Source organism: Sturnus vulgaris, chromosome 1 (genome assembly GCF_052056855.1).
Source record: "Sturnus vulgaris isolate bStuVul1 chromosome 1, bStuVul1.hap1, whole genome shotgun sequence".
Taxonomy (NCBI): Eukaryota; Metazoa; Chordata; class Aves; order Passeriformes; family Sturnidae; genus Sturnus; species Sturnus vulgaris.
In genome coordinates this window covers 65,402,269-65,423,076 of record NC_142243.1, presented here as the reverse complement: position 1 = coordinate 65,423,076, position 20,808 = coordinate 65,402,269, and the positions used below count along the sequence as shown (strand labels likewise).

The 20,808-nt window shown below is 38.2% G+C and overlaps 1 long non-coding RNA gene across 2 annotated transcripts in view; it reads right to left on the bottom strand.

Annotated features, from left to right (window-relative positions):
* The window catches only part of LOC148225265 (uncharacterized), a 192,845-nt gene that overhangs the window by 9,257 nt on the left and 162,780 nt on the right, over window positions 1–20,808 (bottom strand). Inside the window, exon 16 of one of the 2 annotated variants that reach the window (XR_015805046.1) lies at window positions 18,734–18,825. This is a non-coding gene — a long non-coding RNA (uncharacterized LOC148225265). Of the gene's footprint in view, window positions 1–13,769; window positions 18,826–20,808 lie in introns of those variants that run through there. The other variant, XR_015805049.1, reaches the window with a different exon arrangement.

The window sequence follows — 20,808 nt, the reverse complement described above, 5'->3', positions numbered from 1 at the left end:
AAGTGAGATTAAAAGCCATAATCAATCTATAATTACAAGGTAAAAAGCCAAGAAGTTGTTAAAATGGAAGATACCCCTTTTTTATTTTTTTTTCTTTTTCTTTTAACATGACAGCATAATAGCAATGGACCAGGACTGTTAGTTTGAAGGGCTGTCCCAGCTCAGAATAAGAAAGTAAATCTTTGTGCACATTTTAATACTAATGAAACAATTAAGCAGTTCTCTCTCAAAAGAGAGAATATTTTCTCTCATAATCCCTGTATGTACTTTAGCCAAACTCTGGCATCTCACATTTGAAAATCATTGGCCAAGATATAAAACCAAATTGTTGGGTTTCTGGTACCTGTGATTAAATATGCTTATTCAGTTTGGTTTCAGATGTTTCAGAAATGCATATGGGGAATGATATCCTGAAAAGGAGGCATCTTTCCTGCAGGCATGTGGAAGTTTTGAAGTCCTTGGTTGAAACCTGAGGAAAGAACTTATTTTTTTTGATGATTTCTCAGAGGAACAAAGCACTGATTGTTCATTTTGGTTCACTCGTTAAGAAATGACTCAATAATAATAAGGTTTCTTCTCTTTGACAAAGATCCATTTTCAGATAGGCTATTAATTGAAAATGTGCTAAATACTACTTTCTGTTATCAATGCATTGTTTTAATGTAGTATTACATTAGAATGACTACAAAATAGTAATACATAAGATACTTCAATACAGTAATATATACATATATAATTTATGTATATAAATAGTAATATAAAATAGAAAAAAATCAACTTAATCCTTTTTTAGCAAATTGTAGTGAAAGGTAATGCAGAGACCTTCCCAAGGACTGAAATTAGGGTGGCTTCTGGTGAGACATGAATGGTCAGAACTTTGTTTTCGTAGTTGTTAAATAGTGTTTTACAGCAGTGAAAGCAACCTGTGTACTGCTCCTTAAGAGTTGTTGTTAATTCCCCAGAGCATATCCTACCTATTTTTAGCTGAAATTTTCAACTACAACGAGCAGTAGAAGGGGAAAGAAGAAAGAATATGACAGCTATTAATAATTAGTCTGCACAGCCATGAAATTAGGAGTCAGATTAGAAGACGGAAGGAGTGGAAATTAGAATTGTGAAAGCAAGAGAAAAGCAGAAATAAATGACATCCGAATACTGTTTGAGAGGGAGACTTAAAAAAAAAAATATTTTCACAATGAAGACAATAGATCTGAATTGTGGTCAAATAAATCAGTAAAAGGAACCAAGAGCTGCTATCTGCCCATCAGAGGTTGATGTGGCAGGCTGAGCAAGGCTGCAATGCACACAGTATCCCCAAAGTCACCACCCTGTACCACGTCCCAGCCAGCATCCTGATAAATTCATGCAGTGCAGCAGTTCTGCTCCGTTGTAGAAAAGGGTCACTAAATTCTACAGGAATTATTTTAACTTTAATCATTAGTGGAAGCTAGGAAAAAAATCAGCAATTTCAATTTTTTTTCCCAGATCTCTGAATCAATATTTTTGCCTACTTGCCCACCTATCATCCAGTAGATACATTTTAAAAAACCCAGACATTAGTGTGGTATTGTTGAGCCTTTCCCAAAGTCACTGACAAAGTTCTTGGACAAAGAAGATCTTAGGGAACACAGACAGGGACAGAAACACAGGTTTTATTTAGGCAAAAAGCTTTGTTTGGTCATTTATATTTCTTGGCTATATTTGATTCAATACCCTATTTGACTGAATGCTGCCAAGCTTTGCACACTCAAAATGGGACTTGCCTATTTTGGTTAATTTTAGGGATAAATAGTTAAATATTCTCAGTTCCTTATTACTGCTTGCTTCTGCTGCTACCAGGAAGCTCACAGCCAAGTAAATCAAAGTATCCAGATGGAGGAGAAAAACAATTCACTCAAGAAATGGATTTCAGCTTCAGTTTTCCCAAGAAGCTTTTATAAACACTAAGGCACAGAATGTTTATGAAAAATGTCTCGTCAGTGTCCTTTCAAATGTACCACGCATATGGAGCATATACAAAAACGTTAGAAAGGAGCTGAAGTTCCTGTAGATACTCCATGTCATTTGGGCTTTTGGAAGCCACCCATGCCCCAGCTTCAGAGTATATTCAGCAATACCTATAAGCCCAGAGAGGATCTGTTAAAAGAAAGGTTTCTATCTGCCATATATGGGAGAGAAGCACATTGAGTGGAATATGTTTGGTTTGGGAAATCTGGCTCTGCCCGTAAAGTGGAGCTCTCCTTACACATTAATAGAAAGATGAACCTAATGTTCGTTGCCTCATGTGGTTTTGTGTGTCCCAGGAATACTACAACTACAGTCTACAACTATAAGGCTCCATCTGGCTGCTCAATTAGAGCCCAATGTGACAACTGATTGTTATGCAAAAGCAATTGATTAGATTTTTATGTCCCTCAACAAGCTGACTCAATTACAATGAGTATAATTTTTCTTCTTTTTTTTTTTATTATTTTCTTTTTGCTTCATAGCTTATAGTTTATTTTATTGTTTTCCAGTCCTGGCATTGAAGTCTGTGGACTATCAAATGCCCTTGCCAAGAGGAAGCTACATGACTCTGGGAGCTTGATGTGCTGCGAAGGACTTCTGGGAGGCTTGGCAGCAACTTTGCCAAAATACAGTTGATCATGCAGCATTCAGACAGAATTTTTGAGTAGTCTTGTTAACCACCTCTCCAAAACATTTGGGAGATGAATATTAAAAAGGCATTTGAGTTACTAACTGTTCATCTGTTCAGATCTTCTAAGTTGGTGTGCTCTTCCATTTTTAAAGCTCTGCTATTGAGACAGGGTGAGGCAAAGCAAGCCTTGGCAGTACTGGTCTCTACCATTTTGCACAGACCAGAAACAGGGTCCAGGGGAAAAGGGCCAGCAGAAACTGTGAACTTAGCAGACATATCACACTCTTTTTGTGGAACAATTGTTTTCCAGCAAAGTTCTTCACATTTCTATTGATGGTCTGAGAAGAGAATTAGGGCCTCAGAGCTGGATCTTTCTACCCAGCATTATACTGTTGAGCTGAAGGGCGAATAAAGCTCCTTCTCTACTACATATCCTGTATCTGGGGATGACATCCTTGTGTTTACAAAGACTTGAGTCCTCTGTACTTATTTTCCCAATGTCCAAGGGCATGTGTATATAAAAACTTCATCAAAGTGCATTTTATCTGCTTATTCTGCACTTTATCCATTAAAGCACCTCCTAAGTATGGATGAGAAATAAAAAAAAATCTAGAAAGACTGTATTTACTTGTGACCTGCTAGAGATATTTCATTTTCCTTAAAACTGGAAATTTGGCTCAGTTCCAAAATTAATCCTGAGTAATTCAAAGGCTTCTTAATTCAAATCTACTAACTCTAAAAAGCAGCAAAATATTGTAGAGTTCTGTTCTCCTTTATGTCCTCTTCAAATCCTTACAAATGCAGGTCTTCTCTATTTTAAAAGAGTTTATAAAAATAGTTTAATGAGGTAGAAATATGGTAACACCATTTCTCTCCAAATTAGAAAGCCAATACCTTCCTTTCTCATAGCTGAATAATGCCATTTGAAGACTTCTGAAAAAAAAGAGAGCATTTTGGTGCCAGTCTTATGTGCATAATGTACACACAATCCAACAGCAGAAGGAATGCCTTCCAGCACACTGAGCCAATGACATAACCCTCTGCTGCTTCTTCACTTGATGCTCTGTGTAAGGCAGGGGCTCCGTACATCAGCCATTGCCACAGGGAAAAGGTGAGAAGATAGCTGGTTCTCCCCTCTCTGAAGTTCATTTTCATTGCTCTAGATGCTGATGCTGCTTTTGAATTCCTCCTCTCAGCAGGATTTCCTAATCATGGTTTCATTAATTGTTCTTTTCATAAAGAAAGAAAGAGCCAGGATGCTCCAAAAGCATCTGGGAAGAAATTGAAATATTTTCATATGCAGTGTTGAAGCATTTTTCTCAGTTAGCTGTTAATATGAAAAATAAGCAATATAATATGAGTTTCTCCAACAAAAAATTCAATTTAAATAGATTTTTTAAAATTGAGATGTAAGTTTATTTTTTTTCCTTCAAGGGAAATTAAAAGCAGAGGACCTGAAATCAGAGGGAATTTTGTGGGAGACTAGACCCGTCTGTAAATTTACCTCTTCACCTGTGAGTGAGAATTGTGTAACCAGGACATCACAGAAGGAATAACAGCATCTGCAAGTTTTATACAGACAAACTGACCCTAACCTGAGCTAAAAGCTAGAAAATTATTTAAAAATCAGCTCTCTAAAGAGTTTAATTCTTTAAATTCTTTGAAAGCACATCATTCTTACAACAGTTTGGAATAACTACTGTTTTATGCCTGCCTTAGGCAGTCACACAAAGATGCTAAATACCAGTACATTCTGATTCTATTAAAGCACAGTTTCCTCTTGCTGTTGTAGGTGAGGCTGATATATCAAGCCCTGAAGTCTATCCTGCCCAGGCAGTGTTATTAGACTTGCTCCACTGGGAGGGACTCCCAAAGGTTTCAGTGTAACATGAAATTATGCAAGCTGTGCCCCTTCTTTTTTTTTTTTTTTTTTTTTTTTTGGCAAGTAACCTTTAATTCTGAGTCACACCACCAGGCCTTATTAGCAACATCAGTCTTGCTGGCCCATAGCCCCTCAACACCTCCCAGCTGAAGGAGCTGTGAGCTGGCTTCCCTACTTCTGGGGTCCCCAGAGCTTTAAAGCAGATCTAAACAAACTATTTAGGTTTAAAAAAACCAACAAAAACAAACAAACAAAACAAACAAAAAACAAAACAAAACAAAAAACAAAACGAAACAAAAACTAAAAAACCCAAAACAAAAGACAAAAAAGACAAGTAGGAGATAAGAATTTATTTTGAACATTTCAAACTTGTGTGAGGAACAACCTGGACTTGGGAACACCAGTCCAGGGAGAATTTCAATGGAAAGTGACTATGAGCTGGAGACGTGTATCTTACCAGCAATGAAATGCACTCAGGCCTTGCTTACTTTGGAAAGCTGACGTGGGATGATTGTTATTTGGAAGTGCAAATACTCACTGTAGTATATACCACATCAATGCTTCCAGCAGCAATGTTCTCCAGCTCCAATTCCACTGCCAAAGAACCAATTTTACCAAAGGTTGTAGGGGTAACAGCACTGGCATCACAACCTTTCAGAAATAGTAAAGCTGAGTGTTTTGCTGCAGAACACAGTTTAAATTTAATTTCTCCACCATATGAAAAATTGAAATACTTAAGTAATAACGTTCAGCAACATCATCTGCCATCTGATAGTGCACAGAAACTGGGCAATTATGTTTCGCCTCGGGTGGCTAATAGGCCCATTTCAAATTTCAGGCATTATCAGATAATAACACTGCCTGCATCTGAGTATGTTATTATAATTATTAACCGTAAAGAAAGGAGGGGGGAGCTCCACACACGGAGGGAGAAGGATTGTTTTTAATTATTTAATTTTGAAGTTACATAAGATAAGTTCATTGTTCCCTGTGAGCTAATAGTCAGAGACTGAGTGCTGGCACCACTGCAGATTTAACTCAGTTCAAAGAGACTTGTTTTCAGATCCATAAAACCTTATCATTTCTATTTGGAATAAGTAGGTTTCAGAGCAGTGAGACTTGTCTAGAAATATTACATGCCAATGAAAATGGCAATGACAACAGAAATTCTGAGTAATCTTCCACTAAAAGCCAGTTTATTGCTGATATCATGCTAAAAACCTGCAATCAGTGTTTTAGATCCATTACTCTATTTTAATTATTTTGCTTTCAAACTCTTCTTAGGATGTGGATATTCATGGACGGAATGAGGGAAACAGAACCTAGATCAAATATCACTTATACATTCATGCATGCCAGAATTCAGGGCAGAAAATACATATTTGGCAAGTGGAGAAATGGCCTTTGGGAATAGGGACCCCCAGTCAAGGAGACACTTAAGGCCAGTTTTTGCTTTTGTGGCCTATGTAAAAATATATATATAAAGGCAATATAAAGCTATTTTTATGAATTTCACATCTTCCATTTCTGTACCCATAGCAAAAGTTACACAGTACCAAGGTGAAATACAGCTTTAGGCTTTTTAGATTTATAGCTGCTTTAGTTCGTGGGAAGAATGTTGAATATATATATCCCTTCCTACAGGAAGGAATAGGAAGTTCATTACACATAGCAAATTTAAGAAATGAAATTATAAAATGCAGAAATTTATATTCTTCACATCTCTCAATTTGGATTGATTCTGTGATATTGGTATTCAAAGCTTAAGGCTCAGAGACAACATGCAAAGTGCTTTTAATAATTGCTTTGTTTTAAAAGTGATTTTCTAGCATTCTGTAGGAACTACTCCAGAAGTAGTGAAGTGAATTTACACTCTTTGGCCAAAACACAAGACAGCATTAAAAAAAAAGCTCACTAACGACTTTAACCCTTTTCATTATTTCACGTGGGACTGCTCTTTCCAGCTCTCAAAGGTCATTCAATACAGCAGGACTATAATACATAAGAGTTGAGTGCTGTGGAAAAGACACATTCAACAGAGTTACATTGAAAAACAGAATAAAAAGTTAAGGCAGTTAAAAGCAAGTATTTGTCTAATCACCTGGAGGCAAAAATTCTCCATTTGAACAGCCACTATGAGTCACTTCAAGCTACCAGCAACATGCCTGCTCCAATCCCATGGGCTTTTTAGACACATCACAAGCCAACTTCACATCTATCTGTGTTTGTGGATGTGCTACAAATAAAAATTATAAATTTAAGAATTCAGTTTTCATGGGTGTCCTTTTCTCTGCACATATTGAAGTTTTCTCATGAACTATGTTTTACAACTAGAAAAGCAAGAAAAACCTTCTTCCCTCTGCAGTGTTAGAGAGTAGCTGTGATGAAAGATGCAGTTCAGGAAACTTACAGTACTGGACAGCCAGGCACTTCTCCTCCAGACCCCTCCAAAACAAAGCTGCTCCACTTCCCTAAAGGGAAGCTTTGGCTAAAACACAGCACTTCACGTTTTTCCATTAACTAATCTTAAATACACATGTGGAGCTAGTTTTAAGGGATAAGGCAAATACAACTGCAAGAAGGTCTCTGCCTCAGCAGCAGTGGATTTGATGAAGAACAGGTCTCCCTTCTGAACCTTTGTGAGCTTTCACAAAACCGCCTCTCTGGCTCTCGTGTAGCCAGTGCCAGCATTTACAGCCACTCTGGTCCAGCACTCCAGGAAACCAGTGGTCGTCTCCAGTGCTTTGCTCCTCAGCTGTCTGCAAGATTTCATGACATGGCCAGCCCAATCTGTGCAGCCAGACATGCATAACACAAAGAAGATCGGGAAGGAAGAGGATTGATTCTGCCACATGGCAACAGGGAAGTAAGCAGCAAATATATACCTTGGTTAAGCTTATACAAACTGAGGCCACCAGTAACAGACAGAGCCAAGCTGAAAACTGCACTGAATTGTGATCTCCAGAATAAGGATGCTGAGATGTAAGCACTGGGAGGCAAGGGCAGCCTGGTTTCCCTGGGCCTGCATGGGAACAGTTCATGTACAGCAGTCATGACCCTGGCACAGCACCTGAGAGTTGAAATATGAGTGATACGTTTTATGGTTAGGGGCTGACTTTATGACTTTTTTAACTAGTAAGGGAATTATTTGGAAAATTAGTTTTTCAGGGCCTCACTGTGGAATTTTTCTGTATGATATATGTAGTTATTTAATGTATTAACCTTTCAGTGCCACACAAAAGGTAAGTGGACAGGACATGGAAATTTTCCATTACTGCAGACCATTGCAACCCAGAAAATTTTTATTTTTTTTTCAAAGTACATTATTGATAGGCTATTTAGCAAATTCTGAATGGCAGATTACTTGCTAGTTTTCAAATACTAAATATCTCAAGTATTAAGATATTCAACTCTTATTGCTCTCAAATAGAAGGTGATCACACCACACATTTAAAACAAACAAACAAACAAATAAACACATCCAAAAGCAGAAATAAAACTGCTTAATCTAGTGAAACAAATCTCTTAGCTGTGGAAATCTTCCTCTCTCTCTTTCTCTCTCTCTCCTCCTCCCCCATGTTTTGAAATGGCAGTGGCCCAACACAGAGTAATCCAGTTTGTTCAGTGACCAAACACTCTCATGCCTGGAGGATCAACTCGAGATGCTGCACAGCGAGAATCAATTCGTGAAGCTGACATACGAGCACCCTCTGAAGGCTGCAGTACCTGGGGTGCCTGAAATGCCATTATTCTCCCTGTAAGTGGCGAATCTCAAGAGGTGGAATCGCTTTTTCCCTGGCCTGTTTTCAATGGCAACATGTCAGGTTTTAATTGCCTAAAAGGGTCTTAAATTTAAAATGCTTTTTCCCAGGTTCTTGGATAATTTAAATCCTTGACTAGTTCATTAAAAGGCCATTTGCGACGAGGCAGGCTGGCGCATCTCTCACTTAGCACGCTCAGCTGAGCTAGGAATGGAAGCAAATAAACAGCAACTGTGCTGCCTGACACTGAGCACGAGTGTTCGAGGTCACCCACAGCAGTGGCAGAGGGGCAGAGCAGATATATTGTGATTAAAGGGCTCCATTCTTCCTTGAACAAATATATAAGGTGAAACCCTGGCTTTAGTGAAGTCGGCAGCAATATTCCTTGAGGTTTCAGTGGGACCAGATTTTTCTCTCAATTAGTTTCAGGGTTCCTACAGGGTGTAGACTTTGAAGGTGCAATGTGAATAGAATGTTGATCCATCATAGTCTAGTGTAGCTCATTGGAAAACATAAACCAAATAGAGCAACAACATGCAGTAGATGCATGCTTTGGCTCCACACCTTCCTCAGTGTTTTGCACTTTCATTCTGTGTTCTGGTAGTGTCTGTGCATTATTTCAAAATGATACAATATTAGATTAGACTCAGTAGTGGAAATCTGATTTAGAGGAGCATTCAGGTCATCAGTAAAAGTCAGTTTCCTGATGAATGGAAATAGCCCTATAATAAAAATGGAAAATATGTATTCTTAAGGCATTTCGAGCTGACTCTAGGGGAGAAATGGGAATAGCCCCTTGTACATATTCCGCTTTATATGCAAGGTTAGTATAAGGGCCTATTATTTTTAAATTTGGAAAATACTCATATTTTCCAGAGTTTGGAAAAATTTAGTGGGGAATGCATCATTAAAAAATCTCAGAAGATGTTTAATGTATGCACACACACACACACACATATATATATATATATATATATATATATATATATATATATATATGTATACAGAAATAATGAGACTTATAATGCAGCCACCCATATTGTTCTTACAGGAATGCACATATATTGTGCATGCTCACCTCTCGAATTTTACAGACCTTGACCACAGATATTTCACCAGACAGGACTGCTTGAAAAATTCCAGTTCTTAATGTCAACCACTTTATTAATAATTTTACTCAGCACTTACATAACCTTTTTAGGGTAAATGATACCTTCTGTATGCTGAGAGATTTTCCCTTACAGAAAAACCATGTGTTTTGTGGTATCACAGATTCTCTCCACAAGCTTGGCACTATTCAGAGTTGAAAAGTTTTGCTGTGCAGTGCTGCCTAGTCTGTGCTATACAAACATTAAATGTTGTTGATACCTCTAATGAATTTTTCAGGTATTTGAATTTTGGCTCTTAAGTATCTGGAAAATGAAATCTGGGAGCAAGTTGCATCTTACCAAAAGAGTTCAGTGGCAAAGCACACTTGCTTATTTCTAAATGCCTAGTTATTTTTATTTTCCTGATGTAGCTCTTTCCATCACAATTTAAATTAAGGAGTCTGTTTAACTTCCTTTCACACATTTCCCAAGGAGACCAAAATAGGAAATGTATCTTTAAACTCTACTATTTTTTTAAATTTATCTGCTTCCTGTCCTCCCCCTTTGAAAATTTTCTCTTCCTTGGAAAGCATGTTCAACAAAAGCAATCTTTTTCTTTTTTTCTTTTTTCTTTTTTCTTTTTTTATTTTCCTAAGACAGGTTAAATTTTTCTGGTTTTCCTTTCTTGCTTGCCACTGTCACTTTGCTGTAAAACAAAACAGTGAGAAGATGATCCATCTCTGTAAAGGTTGCTTGCTATTAAACTTAATACCTCTTTGAACTGCTGCTTCTTTTTTCTTGAAGGTCTGTATTTGTCTTTAATTAAAAAGAAAGGATGTGGATGATACATAGCTAGCTCCCTCTGATCTTTACTATTTGATCCCATCCACTCGAATATAAATGTTCTTTCTTGCTCATTCAGACACTAAATCAATGCAACAAATCCAAAGGTCTACTGCAGTGTTCATTTGTTTGTGGGATTCTTGTTTTTTTCTCTTTAATGAATGTGTTGAAGGAGAGATATTAGAACAGTTGAACCTCAAGAATTCACTGTTTAAAACACAGAGCATAGCAAGGCAATTCAGCTATATATATACTTATATAATATTTTGCACCATAATGCAAACATCTACATTAGGAAAGCATCAAACTCAAAGAGTTAAATACCAAGAGTGGGATTACTTGAAGCTGACCCTACCTTCCCCCCAGGGAAGGCAATGCTAATACACCCAGAGGATTAGCAGCCTTAATACAGGCTAAGTGTGTCTGTGTCTGACTAGTCCTCCCTCACGCCATGGTTCAGTCCATACTCCCAATCAGTTCAATTTACCATTGCATTCTTTTTACAGACGTGAGCTGCACCACTACTTACCGCCTCCTTTCTCCTCCAGATAATTATAATCTTCCTGGAGACAAAGTCTTTTCTGCTTTGGTTTTTAAATTTTCCAGTTAGATTTGTAATACAAGATGAAATTACATTTCCATATCTCCTTCTAGCTAGCTCTCCCAGCTTTCCTGCTCTGCAGCTTTACATGCTCAACTCGCAGCATTTCTATTTAAGCTGGGTCTTGCTAATCTCTTCCATTCAGCCCTGTCATGTTCAGCACCTCAGGGTGGATCACACTGGAATAGGGAAGACAAGGGATCTGGTGTGTCATGGACAGAAGATATTTTGTTTGTTTGAACACTTTCTCTTTTGAAAAATATTTTCTTCAGACAGCTTAATGTCTTCTTCATATTGCAAGTGTCTTTCATGTCAGAGCCATTTATGAAATCCCTGCTGGAGAATTCTATCTTAAAAATTAGGCAGCTGGGGACTAGGATAGTTAGAAAATAATATCATTACAATGCAATAATGTGTTAATAGTGATGTTATAGCTTTGTAATTCCTACTGTTCTCATATCCCTGGCCTGCTATATGCTGATTTTTTTCTTGCACTAAAGGAATTGCTATAGCAACATACCTTCAAACACGTATGATTAATACTTTATATGCCCATGACTGACTAGATATTTGTTCTAGACATAGCATATTGAAAAACAAGATGGAATACCTGCCATGCATCCATAGAACAGAAACTGATTTATACCAGGAGAAAAATAAATCATAAATTGAATAAGAACAAGAGAAAATACAATTTCATAGATTTGGAATACAGGCAAGTTGATAAAATATACTGCAATGCTTTGATCTCTCTGGTATATCTAAATAACACAGAATATCACAAGCTATTGTAGTGTTTTATAAAAAAAAATGTTATTTTTTTCCACATTGGAAAACAACTTTATCACTTTTCTTCACCTGCAGACAGATTTTTCAACCCAGCAGCCAGATTCTTAGACCTCAGAGAAGATGAAGATGTTTCAGTCTGGGGAAACCAATAATTGGTCAGATTTTACAAATTCAACTCACATGCACCTACAGTGGCCTATAGTGAAGACAATGTAAATGTTTATGCTTCCTGTTAACTACATCTCCACCTGGCATCATTCAAGATTACACATAACTGACTAAAGCTGTTGTTCCTGGTCAGAACGAGCAATTAGCAATATATGCTTTCTTAAAATCTAACTATACAAAATTTGCCATTAACCACATGGGATGATAGTTACTAGAGGCTAATTAAACTAATTTTCAGAAGTCATCCAGTTTGCATGACACATCCAGTGGCAGAATTTCCTCCTCTTCTAAAGCAAAAAGTGCCAGGGTGTCTCCAGTGTAGAAACAAATTTCATCCTTTGAAATACTGAATAAAGAATATAGCTGAGTAATGCAGTGAACAGAGCAGTAGTAAAGTGCAAAACTGCCTTGATATGAACTAAAGTAGCAATGCCTGACAGATTCAGGAAGAGGCCCACACACTACTAATATTGATTTTAAGAATTCAAAACAGGGCTTTGTGTGTGTGTCCTTGCAAGGGTAAATCCACAGTATGGATGGACAGTGCATGGTGAAAAGCAAGTGCTCAGGTCTGCTCCACTCAGGTCTGTGGAGCTCTTGCATCCATCTACTAGCTGAGGTCCTCCAGTCCATTTCTGTCAATCTCCTTAAAAATGAGATTTGTGCATGTGCAGAATGTGGTTTGCGTGATGCAGGAGTCAGAGAGTTTGTCATGCAAAATGTAGAAGATCAATTAGGAGGACAAAGTGTGACCAGAGTTCCAAAGGAAATCATCATCATCATCATCATCATCATCATCATCATCATCAAAGGGAATTAGAAAATGCCAAAAGTCTCAGGAAAAATGGTAAAATCTGATACTGTGAATAATAGGTTACAGGGAACATCACCGGTATTGACGAGGCTTTTTTAGATTTCTAGAGCTGGGATTAAATTTCTGGTTCCAATTTCTTGATGTTGCATGTGGCACTCACATACTCTATTGACCTGACGGGGGTGTGTGCACAGCTCTTCTCAGTCTGTGATAAATACACCTTCGAGCCCCTGGCAAAGAGAAACATCTCAGACAATCTGTCTTAAATGACACTAACAGAGTCACTCGTGTTGGCTACTTTCCTAAAAGAGCAGGATTTTTTTAAGTGTTGTCTTCCCACTGGCAATCGTAGGGCCTGAGAGTCAAGGTAAGCTTGCATGCCAGACACACATGCCTTCCCAATTAGGGATATGAATACCTAGACATCTCTAGGTACTTCTGACCAATTAAATAGGTAGGTAGCTGTGTGAGTGAGTTTGATTTCTGACTGCTTATAAACAACTGCTTGTCCTTTCATCTGAATATCCACTTCTTATGCCCAAGTTCTCAGATCATTCAATAAAATTTTAGTTTGCTCCATTCTATCACTTTTTGGGCTCACAGACTTTTGTAGGTTTCCAGTTTTGACACATCATTAAGCAAGGGGAAAAAAATGTCCCTAGCCTCTCCTTCAAAGTCAAATTTTTCAAACTCTAATTGTGACAACATTCAAGGTTCAAGCAACCTTTCAGTATCATATTGCCACATAATTTGTGCCTCAGTTTCTTTTCTGGCAATTCTGAGCCACATTTTGAAAATACCTGCCTATGGTCCTGCACAACCTCAGTCTTTCAATGCTTGATCCTGAGCATTTCCTCAAACAACTCTTCTCCAGTCATTTTTCCAAGACCTATGCATCCTTGCTGCAGAATCCCAGAGGCAGAAGAAATGACAGCTTTATCATGTCATTTCAAGGTTGCAAGTCTTAACTATGCTGATGAAGGACCTGTTTTTATTTGACCCCAAAAATGAGAAGGGCCAAGGAAGGCAGAACTGTAGTAAATTGCTAATCAGAGAAACCAAAAGATCATGGACGTAATGCAACTTTTCAATTTTTCCACACACTGAGACAGCCCAAGTTTCACTTATCTGAATCAAGAGACAAAAAAATGCAGAAAAGGAAGATAAAACTTTATTTCTTACTCAGGGGTGAATATAGTCCACTGCAAATGCAAAGGAAAATCATCCTTTCTACATTGAAATGAGACTTCAGATCTATGAACACTCATCTGTGGGCCTTCATCTGCCAGAGAGTAGGGCAAATATGAACATGCCAGATTTTGAAAAACTGGAGGAAAAGTCACATATCTTGCATTGTCACACTTGCTCTTTCTGTCTCAAGAAAATGGAAACAAGCCAGTGAACAGTATATGAAATCTAATTTGATCTCCAAATATTTGAAAACTGTGGGATAGAGGAACTTGGGTAGATTACACAGAAATGTGTAGACATAGAATATGGCACTTACTAAATATGCTCAGATGTTTGGTAACTGTTTCTGAAGCTTTAAAAAACTTTCCATTGTGGGAAAGCCATCTGGCAGGTCATCCATAGTTGTTCAATGAGAGATTCTTTGCAAAAGTGAAAGTTAAGGGCTGCCCTGAGCCTGACTGATTAAGAACCAAGAGATATGTCTCCTGGCAGGGCCAAGTCCCAGAACTTTATCAGTTTCAATTTAGAAAAAAAAATGCTGGGAGAACAGTCAGACACCCCAGAAAGTTCCTGACAGACTTCAGAAAGCCACTGAGCAGTGAGGAAATGCTGTGTCAGGGACAGTCTTCTCAGACTCTAAGCATGGTTGACATTTCCACACACACACTGTGGTTATGCTATAAATTTCAAGAACTGCCTTGGGAGCAAGATGAGAAGATGCCTTTGTATGCAATAAAAGTGCTCAAAATTTTATGTTTGGTCTTAAAACAGCAACAGAGAGGGGTGGGCTGCGTAAGAAATACAAACAAATGCTCTAGTAAATTTTGTTTAAAATTTCTTGAGGATATTCAAAACACAATTTAATATTTCAGTTGACAATATTTTGTGTACATTAAACATTTGTTTCATTAAGGAACTGCAAGGTATTTTTAAAATTCTCTGGAAAATATTAACACCTGTTTTTCTGAGCTGCATCTCCAACACCTTGAGGTATGAAGCTTTGAGAACATCCCGAGGAGTCAGGGCTGTAAACAGCACGTCAGCTAAGAATTAAAAGTGACTGATAGGAAGATAGGAATTTAAGGACTTGTGCAAAACATTGCTTACATCATTATGTTAACATAGCTTAGTTTGCCAAAAGCAAACATATTTAAACAGGAAATACCTCAAACATGGTAGCCTACATCTCAGTTGTTGTCCTTAATTCTTCTTTGGGGATGTGCTGCATCAGCCCAAGTTCAGCATTACTGCAAAAATCTCCTAATTTCTCCTTCCAGCCCTCCTTAGGTCACTTTCCATCATCATTAAGGAAACCATCATTACCACTGGCCTGTTGTTGCTTCCTCTGACTGCAGGACATCTATCATTCAAGCTTCCTGTTAGAGAAGCTCTAGGCTCTGCCTTGATAAAAGTTGTTAATATTTTCTGATTAAAAGCTCTTAAAGCCTTTCCTTCAGAGCAGGAATTCTTGCTCCCCATCTTGAATATTGCAGTGTTCCTTCCCTTGCCCATAACAAAGCAGTCTCACCTCCCCAGAAAGTGGCTGTCCCTTCTCCTAGCTTGTGGGGTTGACTGCACCAAACCTCTCTTCACGTTCTTCTGGTGGCTTCCTTCTCTCCATGATACCCTTGGTTAAACTTCCAAGGTGCCTCACAATTCATCCCCTCCTTGAAATCATCTTTTCTGATACATTTAATCCCTGATACAATTTTTTCTATGCTGATCTTGTATTTGAGTTTTCTCCATGAGCTGCTGAATAAATGTTCTCAAAGACACCTTGGTGTCTTCCTTCACATCTGTTTTCCTGTTGTCTCAACTCTACTAGCAGCTCAAGACCCTGTTCTGTACTTGTGGATGGATGCCTTTGTGAATTTTGCTGTGAGAACAAAGGAGGAGCAAGAGAAAACCTCTGTTATGAAATGCTGGGATAGTGTAATCAACCTTAGCTGATGTTGTGGTTGCCATGTCATCAGAGCATTTGCTTGCATACTGTTTCACTTTCTTCTAATTGAAAAATAAACGAGTAAAAGCTGTTTTGAATGAGAGTGGATTTTGTGTTAAAATATGTGTGATTCACTTTTAAGAAGGACTAGAAGTAGTTCATTGGAAATTAGTCTGAAGCACGGCCTTAAAACTGAAAACCTCTTGTCCTTGAAATTCAAGGTTGAAGGAAAAGCTCAATCTTTGGATTGCTTTGGGTTTTAATTCTGAGCTTCATTCAAAACCAGAAGGGACTAATATTCTAAATGAAATTTGATGTGGCCTTGGATAGGAAAAAACCTCACGGAAACATCTGGGAAGAGTTATTTGATAGAAAGAACATGGAAGTATTGTTTCTTGATAATGCACAGCATTATAAAGTTAACATGTATTTTTTTCTACAATAATTTCCAATCTGACATTAAAACTGAGGGCCATTAGTCCAGAAGAACAGCAGAACAACTGAATAATCCTTTGCATCCCAATTATATGTTGTAATTTTTATTTCTAAGAAAATAAAAGTACCTGCTGGGTAAAGCTAATGATATCAAACACCATCAAAAGGACAGTGCAATTTAGGGAAAAATATGTGATCTTGGCCACATTTTGTGATCTGCTCTTCTCATATTCTCCAAGCATCCAGAAAGACAGTTTTAAGGATGTTCCAGGACATATTCATGTCCACTTCACTCTGGTCTTAGTGCAGATCTGCTGCCTGTTAATTTCTCTAATTCTTTTCCAAATGTAATCCACTGCTTCAAGTGGCAAAAGGTTGTGAAGCTCACAATGCCCTATGTGAAGACACCCTTTCACCTCTTTAAAACCAATCTCCTCTCAGCTTCAAATGCTCTCAAGTCCAGTCATTTCAGAGTGCGGCAGAGAAAGGTTTTGCATCTGACTTACCTGCAGACTTTTAGGATTTCATAAACCTTGACCATATCTCCGCTAACCCAGCTGTCTGTTCAAGCTGGACAGTCCCAAACTTTTTACTGTGTTGTGGTAAAGTAGCTGCAAATCCTTGAACATTTTGTTGTCCTCCTCCACACCAGCTGCACAATATCCTTCTTGAGTTGTGGAAATCAGATGTACACACTGCATGAAGACGTGAGCCCATCAAGCTTTCCTATAATTCCCTCCTTCTTCCTTCCTGACAACGCCCAGCTTTGGCTGCTGCTGCATGCTGAGCTGATGACTTCAGCAGCAAATAAAAACTCTTTCCTGAGTGGTCACTGCCATCTCTGAGTTTAATCCCATGCAGAAGACCCATCAAGATTCTTTTATTTGCAGATGCAACTGCTTATATTTATCTGGATTGGTACATCTTTGTCCCTCCCTTTTACCCCTACACTAAGCTTGTGAATTTTCTTACCGTTGGGATGGCATTTGACTGGCTGAGAGAACTTAGTGCCAACTGCAGCCTTGGAGATTGCACGGTGAGCTCCCACCACCACATCACTGATGAAGGTCCTGAATAAAACTGAGTTTAGCACCAATTCTGAGGGAACAAACTACTGATTCATCCATGTAGAAAAGTCATCTGTTTTCTGTTCTTTTAGCAGGTTTCACTCAATAAATGATCTTTTCTTCCAAAAGCTCCCATAATAACTTCTGATTATGAACCTTAAGGAATTTTGGAAACTCCATGTTATGCCCCCAGGGAAATCCTTTATCTGTGTGGTCGTTGACAAGATCACTGACACCCTCCAAGAGCTTGATCACGCTACTGAGACAGGATTTCTCTTAGAAGAAGCCATGCACCTTTTCTGAAAAACCATGTTCTCAATGCCTTTACTAATATTTTATGGACTATATGATCTGAACTGACTTAACAGCCTGTAGTTATATCCAAAGACTTTCCAACCAGACTGTTGCATTAAACAATGATGCCTAATCTCCATAAAGCTTGTTCTTAATGTTTTATTCATATCCTGGAGATGGGTAAATGATGGAAGTTTCCCAAAGCTGTGTCTCTTGCTGAAAATTATTTTTCTATGCTAAGTAAGACAGACAAAGGGGAAGCCACATCCAACAAGTGATCACACCCATTTAATTTCATTGCTAAGCAAAGAAAACAAAACCAAAATAAACCCCAGGTGCATTGCAGCCTTACAGTTATAATGCAATTAGTAGCACGATATGAACTCATCATTTCAGCCAGGTTTCTCAGCTTGTACATACAGCCCTCTGAATTTCAATAAGATTCAGTCTTTTTATTTTTCTAAGTCCTAATTAAGTTATGTTTGTTTTTCATTCCCATTCTGTTGTTTTTCCTTCAGCCATCAGTTTTCCCGTCTTCCACATCTCTTAGCTTCTCTAATTTTCCCACTAAAAAGCAGAAAAATTGCTTAATTTTAACATGCAATAAAATATTTGCCTTTTTACTAGAATAAATCTATCATCCACATTAATTTGGAAATTAAAGTACTGAGAAAAACTGGTCACATTATTGAGAAAATATTACCCTTTCAATGCCAGTATGAAAATAATCTAAGCAATACAGGAAAAAAGAAACCCTTACAATTTTAAGTGCTTACAAATGCACCTAATTTAAGGTAAGGAACATGGGATGTTCCAACTTTTTTAAAGAAATAGATCTAACATTGGACAAGCACACATAGACACATACTTACATGAGCTGTAGTGAATTTATAGGAACTGATTCTCTGAGGGTTTGCCAAACTACCCTGGCTGGCAAAAATAATGATGCAGTATCCAAGCCTGTCTTTCGGGGTTTCACTTCATGGTATTTATCAGCCTTGACATTTCACCCCCGCCACGCAGTAGAAAGGTTACTAAGAGCAGAGCACAAATAGCCTGTACTCCCAAGAGCATATTTTAATCAGAAAGAAAAACAGTAACTGCAGACTCTGATAAGAAAGGGGCTCTGTGTGAGGGAAATATCAGAAATTACATGGAAGAGTTTTGCTCCTGCCTACAGCCAGGCACATTCTGTGGTGCAAAAGGGAATGGACCATTACCTGCCACCAGCTGGAGCTGCTCTCGGGAGTCACGCATGGAGGTGCAGAAGAGACACATCCCACTCTTGCTTAGCTCCCATCACCTGCCATTCCTATGGTTTAAAAAAAGCACAAACAAAAAAAAACACCAACCACGTTTTTTTTCTTTTCTTTTATGAGGAAAGAAAATCTATGGTATAACTAGTGTCCTATTCCCTTAATTTTTTTTGCAAACACTACTGGAAATGTACCTTCCATTCCTGTTACTCCTCTGATGTACATTTTAAATTTTCCTTCTAGTTTATTTTGCAAGGGTCAGCATCGTTCCATACTACTTTATTGCTTGCAAGAAAAATTAACCAGTATATGACCACCTACTTCTGCTGACTCCCACCACGCTCAGGTGGTATGGCTGAGCTGGAGTCACATCCCAGTCACTCCTGACTCCTTCAGAGCCATCCCCGCCCAGCAGCTGTCTCTGGCTGCCTGTCCCTTGTCCCTGCTGCCCAGCAGTCAAACACCCACTCAAAGTGGTGGCTGGGGTGAGACTGTGACTCTTAGCCTGAAGGATTTTTTTCCCCCATATTTTACATCTGCTACAGGATTTCCCAGCATAGCTAACTGGAAAGAACAAATTCTGTGCGTCTGCAGTTTTGCTACTCTATTCCATTTTTTCCACTTGTGTGACTTTTTGGTATTTTTCAGCTGGGAAAGATCCTTATTGTTGTTGAAAATCTCACATTTCTAAGCACACCTCATCAGCAGAGAGGATCTGCCCCAGTACTTCTGAATGTATGGCAGCGTCTCGTCAAATGCAGCTTATATCATCCTGTAAGCAGGCACATGTTTCCTAGTGCTGGAATTCCCAAGACATCTCTCTGCTGTGGCTTCAACTGCAGTCTCACAGCTCTGGATGTTGTGCAATATATACCAACAGAGCTGACAGCCTCAAAAAGCTGCATGTTTCCAGGCAGCAGCACAAAACCTATAAAAAATGTGCTTATGAAGTAGCATTGTCACTCTCACTGCTTGAATGGACATCACAATGAGATTGCTTGAGCCTAAGCCTGATCAGCGTACAATAAAAATGAAAAATAATGTTGTAATAAATCAACTTGAACTCCACTCCCCAGGTATTCAGTGACATTATGATGAATTTCTCCATTCACAAGCAGTCTGCTTCTCTGTTTGACACAGTTTCTCCCCCTTGTTTTCAAGTCCAAAGTCATGGTCATCAGCATTGATGAATTTAATGGGATGGTTAAGATAACCTGGAGATATTATATGGATGTAGAAGCCACACATGAAAAACAAAGCTCTGCTTAGAGTGTCCATAGGTCAGTCATTACTCAAGCAGAAGACCCAGTGCAGAGTTAAGTGGGTTTCTGTCTTTGCCTGACGTAACTTTTTAACAACCCTAAAATAAGGATTGTTAAACCATCTACATAACCTCAAAAAATTATGTCATGAATTGTTTACATCTGTCCAAGGCATAGCAACATTTAAACCTGGAAAAAAGTTACATTGCTTAGTCTTTCATGGCACCTTATAGCAAAATGTTTTTATTGGGTCATTTTTCCCAAGTACTATATAAAAAATGTATAATGTGAATGTGTAGTATAAATATACCACGTTCACTTAACCTTAATCCATCATATATCTTCAGCTTTAACTACGGAAATTTTGGGGGAGAATTAAAGCCTATAGGGTGACTTGTCAATAGCCCATGCCTATTAAAGGATGGGTTTTCCTTCCTTCTTCCTCTGTACCAAGGAAAGAACACAGTGGTCAAGTACAGAATTTATCATTCCAAAACATAATTTATTAATAAAAGACTAATTTGTTGATAATTGCACACTAATCTTTCCTAAGCTACAGACAAATACCACAAGGCATTATCCAAACTCTGTTGGAAATATTCCCTGGGGTTTCATATCTTCAGTAGGTTTTGATGGTATCTTTGGCTACACTCTGGCTGATCTCCTTATTGATTGCTGCCCTCCAAATTAGATCATTGCTATATTTTTTATTGCTGAGGTTTTCAATTAGTTAAATTAAATATCTTTGTTCTTGAGGCTTCATTAAACAAATGGATA